The 10,463-nt window shown below is 40.3% G+C and overlaps 1 pseudogene; it reads left to right on the top strand.

The window, feature by feature from the left end:
* Window positions 1–547: 547 nt before the first annotated feature.
* Window positions 548–2,509, top strand: LOC149846205 (chaperone protein dnaJ 49 pseudogene; annotated as a pseudogene).
* Window positions 2,510–10,463: the final 7,954 nt, after the last annotated feature.

Here is a 10,463-nt window from a genome sequence, read left to right as displayed (position 1 = left end):
CCTCATATGAAATGCCCTCATGTGATTTATTGTGCCCATTGCACGTACGTGCTCCTTGGATCCATGCTCATCAAATACTTCTTAAAATTTAAAAATATTAAAGTAAAAAATTTGTCTCTAACAAATTACAAATTTAGATATTAATAAACTCTTATCATAAGACATGCAATTTGAAAATTTTTATAATAATCACTGTTATAAAGCATATCAGCATTTATATTGCAAAAGAGTTCATGTTTTGAGTTGATTTTGTCAGGTATTGCATGAGGCCACTTTGTTAATATTTATTTTGAAAATATCATGTTTTTATTACATTATTGGATGTTTGTATTTCTACATTTCTATATGATAATTAGCTTAGCTATATTTTATATATTTATATTATATGATTTACATTTTTAAAATTTACCGATATTTTCCGAGAATCTCCCAAGATAAATAGTTGGTTTTTAATTTACCGCGATAATTTCGTTTACCGAGAAAATCCCGATCAATAAATTTATGACTACGATTTTAACATGGTTTCAAGAGGAAGGCTGTCTCCCTTCTCGCCTCTGCACCGAGGGATCCCACCTTCCCATTCTCGCGCCCTCCGTCAATCTTGGTATGCTCCGAAACCCCCTCCAAAATCTCGATTTCTATGCAAAATTCTGGATTTTATGAGCCCGATTTCTCTTTTTTCCTTTCATTTTCCCCGAATTACGGGTTTGATGGTGGACGTTATGCTTCAAACGGGAATTTCTCGGATTAGGGCTGTGATGGAAGCTTAGATCGGAGTTTCCATGCATTTTGGGCGATTGTGATGCTCGGGAAGGTCTAATTTTGTCGTTAATAGTGTTGTTTTGTCGAAATTATGTTCAATTTGGATGGCTCTGCTTCATGTTTGTCTCTAAATTTAGGGTCTAGCCTTGGGAATTTCGGAATATCTGGGTTGTCTCTTGATTATTAAAGCATCTATGCTAAATGGGTACGTTCTGATGTGATCGGGTGATGAGATCCTCATCGGTTTGTGAAATTCTGTTGAATTTCGGGGGATTTCAATCGTGGGCATCTTTAGAATTCGAATGGTATTGGAAGTATGGATATTGAGATATAGGCGCAAAAGATATTGATTTTGAGATACTGGGACAGTTTAACCCATGGATGGTAACAAGGACGAAGCGTTAAGATGCATTGGCATCGCCAAAGCGGCCCTCGTTTCGGGTGATAAATCCCGTGCGTTGAAATTCATTAGAATGGCGCAACGTCTGGATGGTAATTTGCAGGTTGATGATCTTTTGGCTGCTTGCGAGAACGTGAATCACAACTCCGAAATTTCTGCTGAAGAAATATCTCAGGAAACTCATGGTTCTGAGTCGGATCGGAATTCAAGTCGTCAGGAAAATAAGGATTTTGCTAATTCTTCGAACGGGAACAATGATTTCAGTGAGGAACATGTCGCTTTAATTCGACAGATTAAGAGAAGGACGGACTACTATGAGATTCTTGGTGTGGAGAAGGCCTGTTCTGTCGAAGAAATCAGGAAGGCGTATCGGAGACTGTCGCTCAAGGTTCATCCTGATAAGAACAAGGCCCCTGGCTCAGATGAGGCATTCAAGATTGTTTCAAAAGCTTTCAAATGCTTGAGTGATGATGAATCCAGGAGGCGGTATGACCAAACGGGCCATATTGAAGACTTTGAATTAAGCCAGCAGCATCATATGATGAGGAGGAGAAGAAGAACCAGACATGGTTTTTACGAAGATGATTTTGATCCGGATGAGATTTTCAGGTCATTCGTCTTTGGTTCACAAGCAGAAATGTTTCATACCGCAAATGTATATAGGACTAGGGGCATGGCAAGGGAGCAAAGGGGAGATGATGCTGGTGTGGGGTTCAACTTCATGCCATTGTTGCAAATTTTGCCTATACTTGTTATCTTTTTGTTTGCATATTTGCCATTTTCCGAGCCAGTCTATTCTCTACAGAAGACATATGCATACCAGGTCCCCAAAGTCACTGAGAAACATGGGATTGAATTCTATGTCAAGTCACCAGATTTCGATCAAGATTTCCCACCTGGAAGCTTGTCCAGAGCAAATATGGAAGACCATATTGTGAGGGAATATAAAAGCATACTTGCACGTTACTGTCACATGGAACTGCAAAGGCGCCAGTGGGCAAGGAACTATCCAACTCCTCATTGTGACAAGCTACACAGTTTTGGAGAAGCTTGACAAAGTAATTTTCTCTTTTACCGCTGCTCCATGGTGGAAGTTGTGCAATAGCTTGGTAATGAGGCCAGTTGTTTTTTCTTTCTTTCAGTTTTTCTTTTTTGAACTTTGTAATCTAGATCTTTGAAACTATATTACATAGTTGGTTATAGGATTGCTAAACTGTAGCTAAATTGTTAAAATACAATTCAGAAAGGAGGCCACTTGTAAGGGCTGGGTTGCTTTTTCTCACACATTTACCTTTTCTATCAGTTACTTTGGTTTCTCTCAGAGAATCATTTTCTTTTTCCTGCAAATCTATCGATCACTGCTATAATCTTTTTTACTTGTTTTACATAAAGGAAGATTCTCTGCACGTTTTTGGCTATTTAAGTCATCTTGGTTAACAGTTTTGTTGCTGTTTCCACTGCTTTAGAATCTGTCTTTATTTGTGTGCTATTTAGATGGATTCATTGACATGTCTTTGTCTCTCCAAGGCTTATAGTCGCCTTTTTTGCCTCAAAGTTAACTTGGATGGGTTGTGTTGGACCAAACTGTGATTGGTATGGAACAGAAATGAGAGACATTATTTATTTGCTGAAACAGCTTTTTCTTCACACTTTTCATTTTTCATTTTGTCCTGTTTCACTTTTCTGTTTCTTGGTTTCCTTTTGAAGTTCTTGAGACTGTATGCTGTTATGATGATACTGATATCATACTCGCTTGTTTAATTCATTTTGTTCAATTCCTATTTTTGTTTGACCTGATTTAAAATTTAATGGTGTGGCTGACTTATATAATTATCCATAGAATTGAAGACAACTGATTTGATTTTCCCTACAGTTCATATTGTTGTATGAACCTATGTCACATGGGTGCGGGTGCGGTGCAATTTCAAAAATTTTGGACATGGGGACTTGGCTATATATATGTATATATATTTTAAATATATATATATATATATATAACAATAATAAGACTCGATCAAAGTTGTGCCCATTAGGGGACACGGCTATATATATAACAATAATAAGACTCAGCTATATATATATTTTTAAAAAAATATATAAAATTTTTTATTTTTTGTAGTTTTTTGCCTTAAAAAATGGACAAAAATAGACTCGATCAAAGTTGACCGAGTCCAAAATGTGGACGGACTCGGCCCCGATGCGGTGACCGAGTCCAACACTTTGACCGTGTCCGTGTCCGAAGCCGCACCCGTGTCGGGGCGTGTCGACGCGAGTGCGTCGACCCCCTAGCTGAGTCCGTGTGACATAGGTATGAACGTGTTTAGTTGCTTGTTGGGCTGACTAAAGTAGACAACCAATCATCTGAGGTTCTCCAACTGCCTGTTTCTGGATATTCACAATTCTTAGATAAAGGTATATGAACCTGATTTTACATGTTTGTTCATTTGATATTGGTGTGACTGGTCTGTCTGATCTAAGTATTCATGGTCAGTATCACTGGGCACGTTTGGTAATGTCTCATGAGATTCAGACTCTCCTAAAAATGAGAGAATGAATCTCATTGGCATTGGCTAACCAAACATCAAAAAATGAGTGGTGAAACCAACTCTCATTTGCTAAAGCAAATGAGATTCATTTTCTCAATTATGTGAGAATCAGAATCACAAGAGGCCATTTGTGTCTGATTCATAGGACTCAAAATCAAATTTGATTTGGAGTCACATGCGGCCGAGCAAACCAAACTTGCCCAAGCATTGAGGAAGTGTTAAACAAGTGGAATTACTAACATTAAAAGTAGGCTTTTACAAGATGCTGATTGTTGAACGTTCAGTGTCTTTGGTTTGGTACTTGATGAACTGAACATTGGTTGCTTTGACACATTGGCCGATGGAAGTTGAAACTCCTATATATATGTATGTATATATGGGCTAATGTTTGCTACCCTCGTGACTTTGGAGTCCCCTAGTGAAAACACTAATATTTTTTTTAATTGTTTAATGTGTTTTGCACATCTGACCTTCCAGATGTGATCTGCATATTTGGATAATTAGAAATCAATGCTTGGATCATGTTATTCCAACTGTACGTAAGATTTTGCAGGGGTTGAAAAATCAACAGCTATAATGTATTAAATTTCCAACTCCCATAAAATCACAATTTTATGTCAAAAAGATACGATCCAAGAGTTGATTCCTACTATTTTGACCATGTGGAACACATCTATAGGGTTAGATTTGGTCAAAATAACCTCACACTATAAGTTGCAACAAGGGGGTTCTTACCCACGAGGGTACCAAATAATATATATATAGGGCTACTAGAGTATGTTAACTGGAAATATGTGAACTAAGCATTTTCAACACATTTTTTGCAAATCCGACCCTGCTGATGTGTTCAGCATGGTCCATTTGCTAGGAATCAATTGTTGGATAGTGTGTTTTCAACGAAAAAAACACAACTTTTAGATGCTTGAATATTTATGAAAATTCTAAGCCATTGATTTTTAATCCTTAAAAAAACATCTTGCTTATGAATCATAATCAGATGATCCCAGAGCCTGTTCCTATAAAACCAAGCATTCTGATTACATCCGTATGGTGAAATTTAAGAAAAAAAAAACTCATAAAAATCTTGGTTCATACTCTAATTCACATATTTCCAGTTAACAAATTCTATTGGACCATATATATATATATATATATATATATATATATATTGAAAAGTAACTTGGATGAGGTGTCATGCCTGAGCATTTTGACATAGTTGTTGTTGGCTTCCTTTATTTCCTCTGTTAAACGTAGGCAGTGTCACAATGAGTTATGACGGGCACCTGGGTAGAAGAAAACACTAGACTCATGGCAGGATGGATATAGGATATACCAAGCATGTCTAATGTTGTCCTTGTGCCATAGATGTAAATGATCGGTTTGCAGGTATTGGTTGTCATGTACTTGGTGGGGTTCCGAGCACTTGGAATTGGGCGCTTAGTACTTGGGTATGTATATTTCATTAGTTATGGTGCATTTGCTTTAGTTGGTGATATGAGGTAGTTTGAGTTGGCAATGTTGGGGCTTGTAACATTAGGCAAGTTGTATTGTAGTGTTCACACCTTACAAAGTTGACTTGCATTTAATGCATCCTATTAAGTTGGGTTCCATGGTGCTGGTGGCTGTGGATGAAAGTCTGATTTGAATTGCTCTCTCGTTTGAGGGCTACGAAATAAACAACTCTAATTTTGCTTGCTTTCAAGCACATATATCAGTGCATTGTCGCACTATATCTGTAGTTGGTGGGAGGGCATGTTGCATTGGATCTCATTAAATGCAACTTGCAATCTCAGGTGTTTGAGAGCGCCCCTCTTTGCTTGTCAAGAACTCTATCGGTCCCAGATGAATAATTCTTGTGTGGATGACACCCTACAGACACTTCATTTGATATTTTTTGCAACATTGGCACCACTCATATATTGCATATATGTACAAAGATACCACTTAAGGGTGCCAGCAACCAGAAGAGTATTATTACAGGACTACCATTACTAATAGGGTGGTCAGTCAAGTGGCAAAAACCTCATGGAGGCCTTCCTATGATCCTCAAGGAGTAGAAAATTGAGATTCATGAGATAGTGGTTGCAGATAAGCAGCTCAAAAAGGAGCTAATCTATGATATCCAGACGAGCAGAAGTAACCAGGGTTAAGTCCACCGTTCCAGAGGCAATGGCTAGTATGCCAAAGATAGGTCACCTGTGGCTTTCCCACTGATAATGTTGTGGCTGCTTCATTGTTGGTTATTGTGCATACTTTAAATCTAGCGGGATTGTGTCTGCTTCTGCCATAGTTAGTGTTGTACAGTTGTATTGAAGGATGTCAGCAATGGTGTGCCCAGCTCACCTCATACACTCCATGAGCATACCAATTTGAAGGCCGTCCTGGAGGATGGAGTCCTAGACAATGGATGGCTAAATATATTATGTATCTAGGCAAGTGCAATTTATATTGGCACCATAGGTAGGTTGGTTTGTTGACAAGCTTCATCTTTTCCTCAGCACTCAGTCTCTTGGTCCCTAAGGCATTCGCTTTGCTACACGACCTTACTGAGTCATCCGTCTGGTCCTTGCAGCAGCCATGTCTCAATTGTTACTTATTTGCATCAGAGATTAGTGATGAGAATCATGTCCTCTTTTTGTCTTCCATTGAGTCGTCTCTCTGGTCCCATCAGCAGATCAGTCTCAGTTGTTTCTTATTTGCATGAGATTAGTTACACAATAGTTCTGACGAGATTACTTCAGTTGTAAAGAAGATTAAGTTCAATGGAGGATCACAAGAAAGGTGAACTATCAAAATCTTTGGGGCTCAAAATGCCTGGTGAAATTTGCAAGGTGCATTGCAGGAACCAGGTAGAAGTAACAAGTACGTAAAAATCCAACAGAGATCCGCCCATTTGGTAGGAGCGGTCCGGTTAGTGCATCATTTGTTGGGCAGCAAGTTTGAATCCCACTGGTATATAGGTGGTTGAATGATTAATACATGCACACTACTCAAACTGTTAAAGTGTTCTGCAACTTAGTTTTGCATTAGGTTTACATTGATTTTGTGCTCTAATTTTTGTATACGGTATGCACTCGAGTTTTGTATCAGGTTTTCTGAACTTGATAAATGCCTTGAGGTTGTTTGGTTACTATATTAATTTAATATGCTTGTCAGATTTCCACCACCAAACTTTGTTGATTACATTTGAGTATTTGTAATTTCTGCATTATGTTATGGTCATGTTTTGTACAAATTTGCATGCTCGTGTACTTTCAAGATACACACAATCTTGAAAGCACATCTTATCAAAAAATGTGCTTTCAAGATGGTGTATCTTACATGCACTCAGAAACAAATACATAGTTTTATTTTGCCTTGAGGGTTAAATATGTGAGATATGAGTTTCTGACAAGGAATTGCTGTTCTCTTATGACTTTGATGAGATAGGGGCCATAGGGCTTATTATCTTCCTTCATGCTTTTACAATGACGATCATATTATGTGTTTGATCTTCATCTGAAATATTGTAATATTGATATTTGTGGCAGTATACAGGCAAATGGGTTAAGGGAACCAGCCAGTGTCAACCTTGAGCCTATGTCACAGGGACACTTTTGGTTTTGGTCCCTTGTCGTGTCCTCCTGATCTATTATGCTTAATGTGAAACAGCACAAAAGTGGCACATCACGTGTCCTTTTGGGCGTGTCCATGTGACAAACCTTGACAAGCCTCTTGGATGTAGGGCAATGTTGAATAATAACGTAAGCAACACGTGAATTTGATAATTCCACGAACAATGTGGTTGCCCAATATAGACATTCAAAGCCAACGCTTATGCATGCTCACGTTTTATAGAGCGAATCGTCTACTTCACCAAGTTGATGGGATGTCATGAGTTCGAAACCTATAGGTCCATGTCTATTGCCGCAAGGCCGAAGGTAGGTGTACTTCCTGGTGAACAAGAGGGACCTGGAGTTTTACGTCAATAAACTCGGTGCACAAGGTGGTTTTTCCCCAATTATCAAAAAAAAAAAGGTTTGGTGAGACTCTTTGTAATTTGCTCAAATAACGCTGTGATTAAAATTTTGCCAGTGGAGGTCTACCATTTACCAAACAACCAAAATGCTGCCTTCCTATTGGCATGTTCTTTATGAAATAGCTAATACGTTAAGCGGCTCTCGGATTACTTCTATGCTAAAAATTTGCCAATATAATGTTTGGTTGCATTCAAATGTGATTTAAAATCTCATGCTAATGAGAGAATGAATCTTATTTGTACATGTAACCAAACAAGTGATTTGAAATCTCATGCAAATGAAAGAATGAATCTCATTCAATGTGGATTGAAATCACATTTGAAGTCACTCGTGATTCCAAATCTGGAATATGTGATTTGAAATTATGACTTCAAATCACATTTGATTTCATTTTACAGTGATTCCAAATAACGTGAGATGCAACATTTACCTACCAACCAGTTGGATGCTTGAACTTAAATGCCTTAACCACCTAATGGCATTTATTCAGGTAACAATCGTCCAGTTGCGACCAAGCTGAAGGACATCACAATTTCTATATCCGGGGTTGCACATTTTTTGCTACAAGAGCCAAAGCTAGAAGTACAGTTGTGGGGGTTAGGGATGGCAGTGGGGTGGGGCGGGGGACAAGGTCTCCACCCCCGCCCCGCCTCAAGATTAGAAACTCCATCCCCGCCAGGGATGGATTTTAACCTCCACCCCTGCCTTCATCCCTGTTTCATGTCCTCCACCCCGGGTTCAAACGGGGATGAGGCGGGGATATTGCGGGAAAAAGTGATGGGGACGGGTCAGGGATGAGGTGGGGATCGGTGGGGAAAAGTGTACGTCCATTCCCGCCTCCATCCCCGAACGGGGATGGATTTCAACCTTCATCCTTGTTTCATACCCTTCATCCCCGGTCCAAATGGGGTGGGGCCTCGCTTTCCCCTGTCCACTGCCATCCCTAGTGGGGGTGCTATGGACCTCAAGGGGTGGAGACCTGCAGTAGGGCCAGGGGGGGTCACGCTTTCCTGGTTGTGGTGGATGAAATCGGGTTTTCCCTTGTCTTAATCCCAAAAAGAAAAAGAAAAAACCCTGTTTCATGCATGGGATCCTGTTTAAGCTATTGGTAGGGCTGCAAATGGATTGGATTAGGAACAACTAAATACATGGAGAATGTGATACGGGCTGAATTTAAAACAGCTAAAATTAACAGAACCTCCATTTCAGGTCAAGGATGGCAGTAGACCGGTGGAAAACGGGGCCCCTCCTTGCCTTGTTTGAACCGGGGATGGAGGACATGAAACAGGGATGGAGGCGGAGATGAAGGTTAAAATCAAAACCCATGCGGGGATGAAGCCGGGATGGACTTACATTTTTCCTTGCCCCATCTCCGATCCTCGTTAGTAAAATAACTAAAATACCTTTAATGATTTAATAAAATTTCATACAACTCTCTTATATATATTCCTAATTTCTAACCCTAAAGCTAACACAAGCCTCTCCTTCTTTGGGTTGCCACTTCTCTACTAAGCACTCCTTTCTCTCCTTCTTCTGGTCGGCACGGTCAACCCTTCAACGGTTCAACCTCTTTCTTTAAGGATAGCAGTGAACCGAAGAGAAACTAGACCCCACCCTGTGTCGTCTCATTTGGGACCAGGGATGGAGGACATGAAACGGGAATAGAGGCAGGGATGGAGGTTAAAATCAAAACCCGTGCGAGGATGAAGGCGGGAATGAAGGGCAAAGTTTTAAGATGGGGTAGGGGTGGAGACCTTGTCCCTCGCATCCGCCCCGGTCCACTGCCATCCCTATTTCGGATCAGACAAATTTGCATCCCTAGCTACAGGTTGTGAGTTTAGAACTGTTCAAGTTGGTCATGAGCTCTAGGCCAACCATTCACTGTTCACTTGGCTAAGTGATTGGTAAAGGCCGTGACTGACCTTGTGATTCTCACCTGGGGATGCAAACGGTTTGGATCCGGAACACTAAATTCATGGAGATTCATATTGGAATCAGATCCACAACAGCTAAAGATTGCAAAACCACCCATCCTGGATCAGACCCATTTGCATCAGTATTCCTACCTAAGCTGCACTGATTGCCTGCTTGGTGCATTATGAAAAGGCACAATTCATCTTGGTGGGGATTGATACGAATTATAGAGATCTCGATAGGCCAGATCTCGGTTTCTAACCAAACTGTTATGGCTCCTCTAATCAACAGGATGTAGCTGGCTCATCCATGATTGTGGATTTTCACATAGGGCGTTTCCACAAGATTGGGGTCCAGTTTGGAAGACGTGCCTGTGGTACTTTTTTTTATGATCTGGATCCAGGCCATTTTCATAAAATAAAGAGTTCATGTACCTGGGTCCACAGGGAAAAGATCAGGTGCAATATGATTGCACAAATATTTGTGCATTAAGCACCTAATCACCCTCCATCTTGGGACAGGACTGTCAGTTGTGGGGCCCAAGGACTGATGGAGGGCGATCAGGTGCTTAATGCACAAATATTTGTGCCATGTGGTTGCATATAGGATCCGGACTCGGGTCAACAACTTGGCTAAAGAAACATTTACTCAATGTCTACAATAGGGGTGGCAATCGGGTCGGGTTGGCGGGTTGGCGGGTCAGCATACCTCAACCCGAACCCGACCCGTTTATTAAACGGGTCGGCTGTGGCAAACACGAACCCGACTCGTTTAATAAACGGGTAACCCGACACAACCCTCCAACCCATTTAATAAATGGGT

The sequence above is a fragment of the Nuphar pumila genome, chromosome 2 (assembly GCF_984573655.1).
Source record: "Nuphar pumila chromosome 2, dmNupPumi1.hap1.1, whole genome shotgun sequence".
Taxonomy (NCBI): Eukaryota; Viridiplantae; Streptophyta; class Magnoliopsida; order Nymphaeales; family Nymphaeaceae; genus Nuphar; species Nuphar pumila.
Note: the sequence above shows the minus strand (reverse complement) of the source record. Positions and strands in the feature narration are given on the sequence as shown.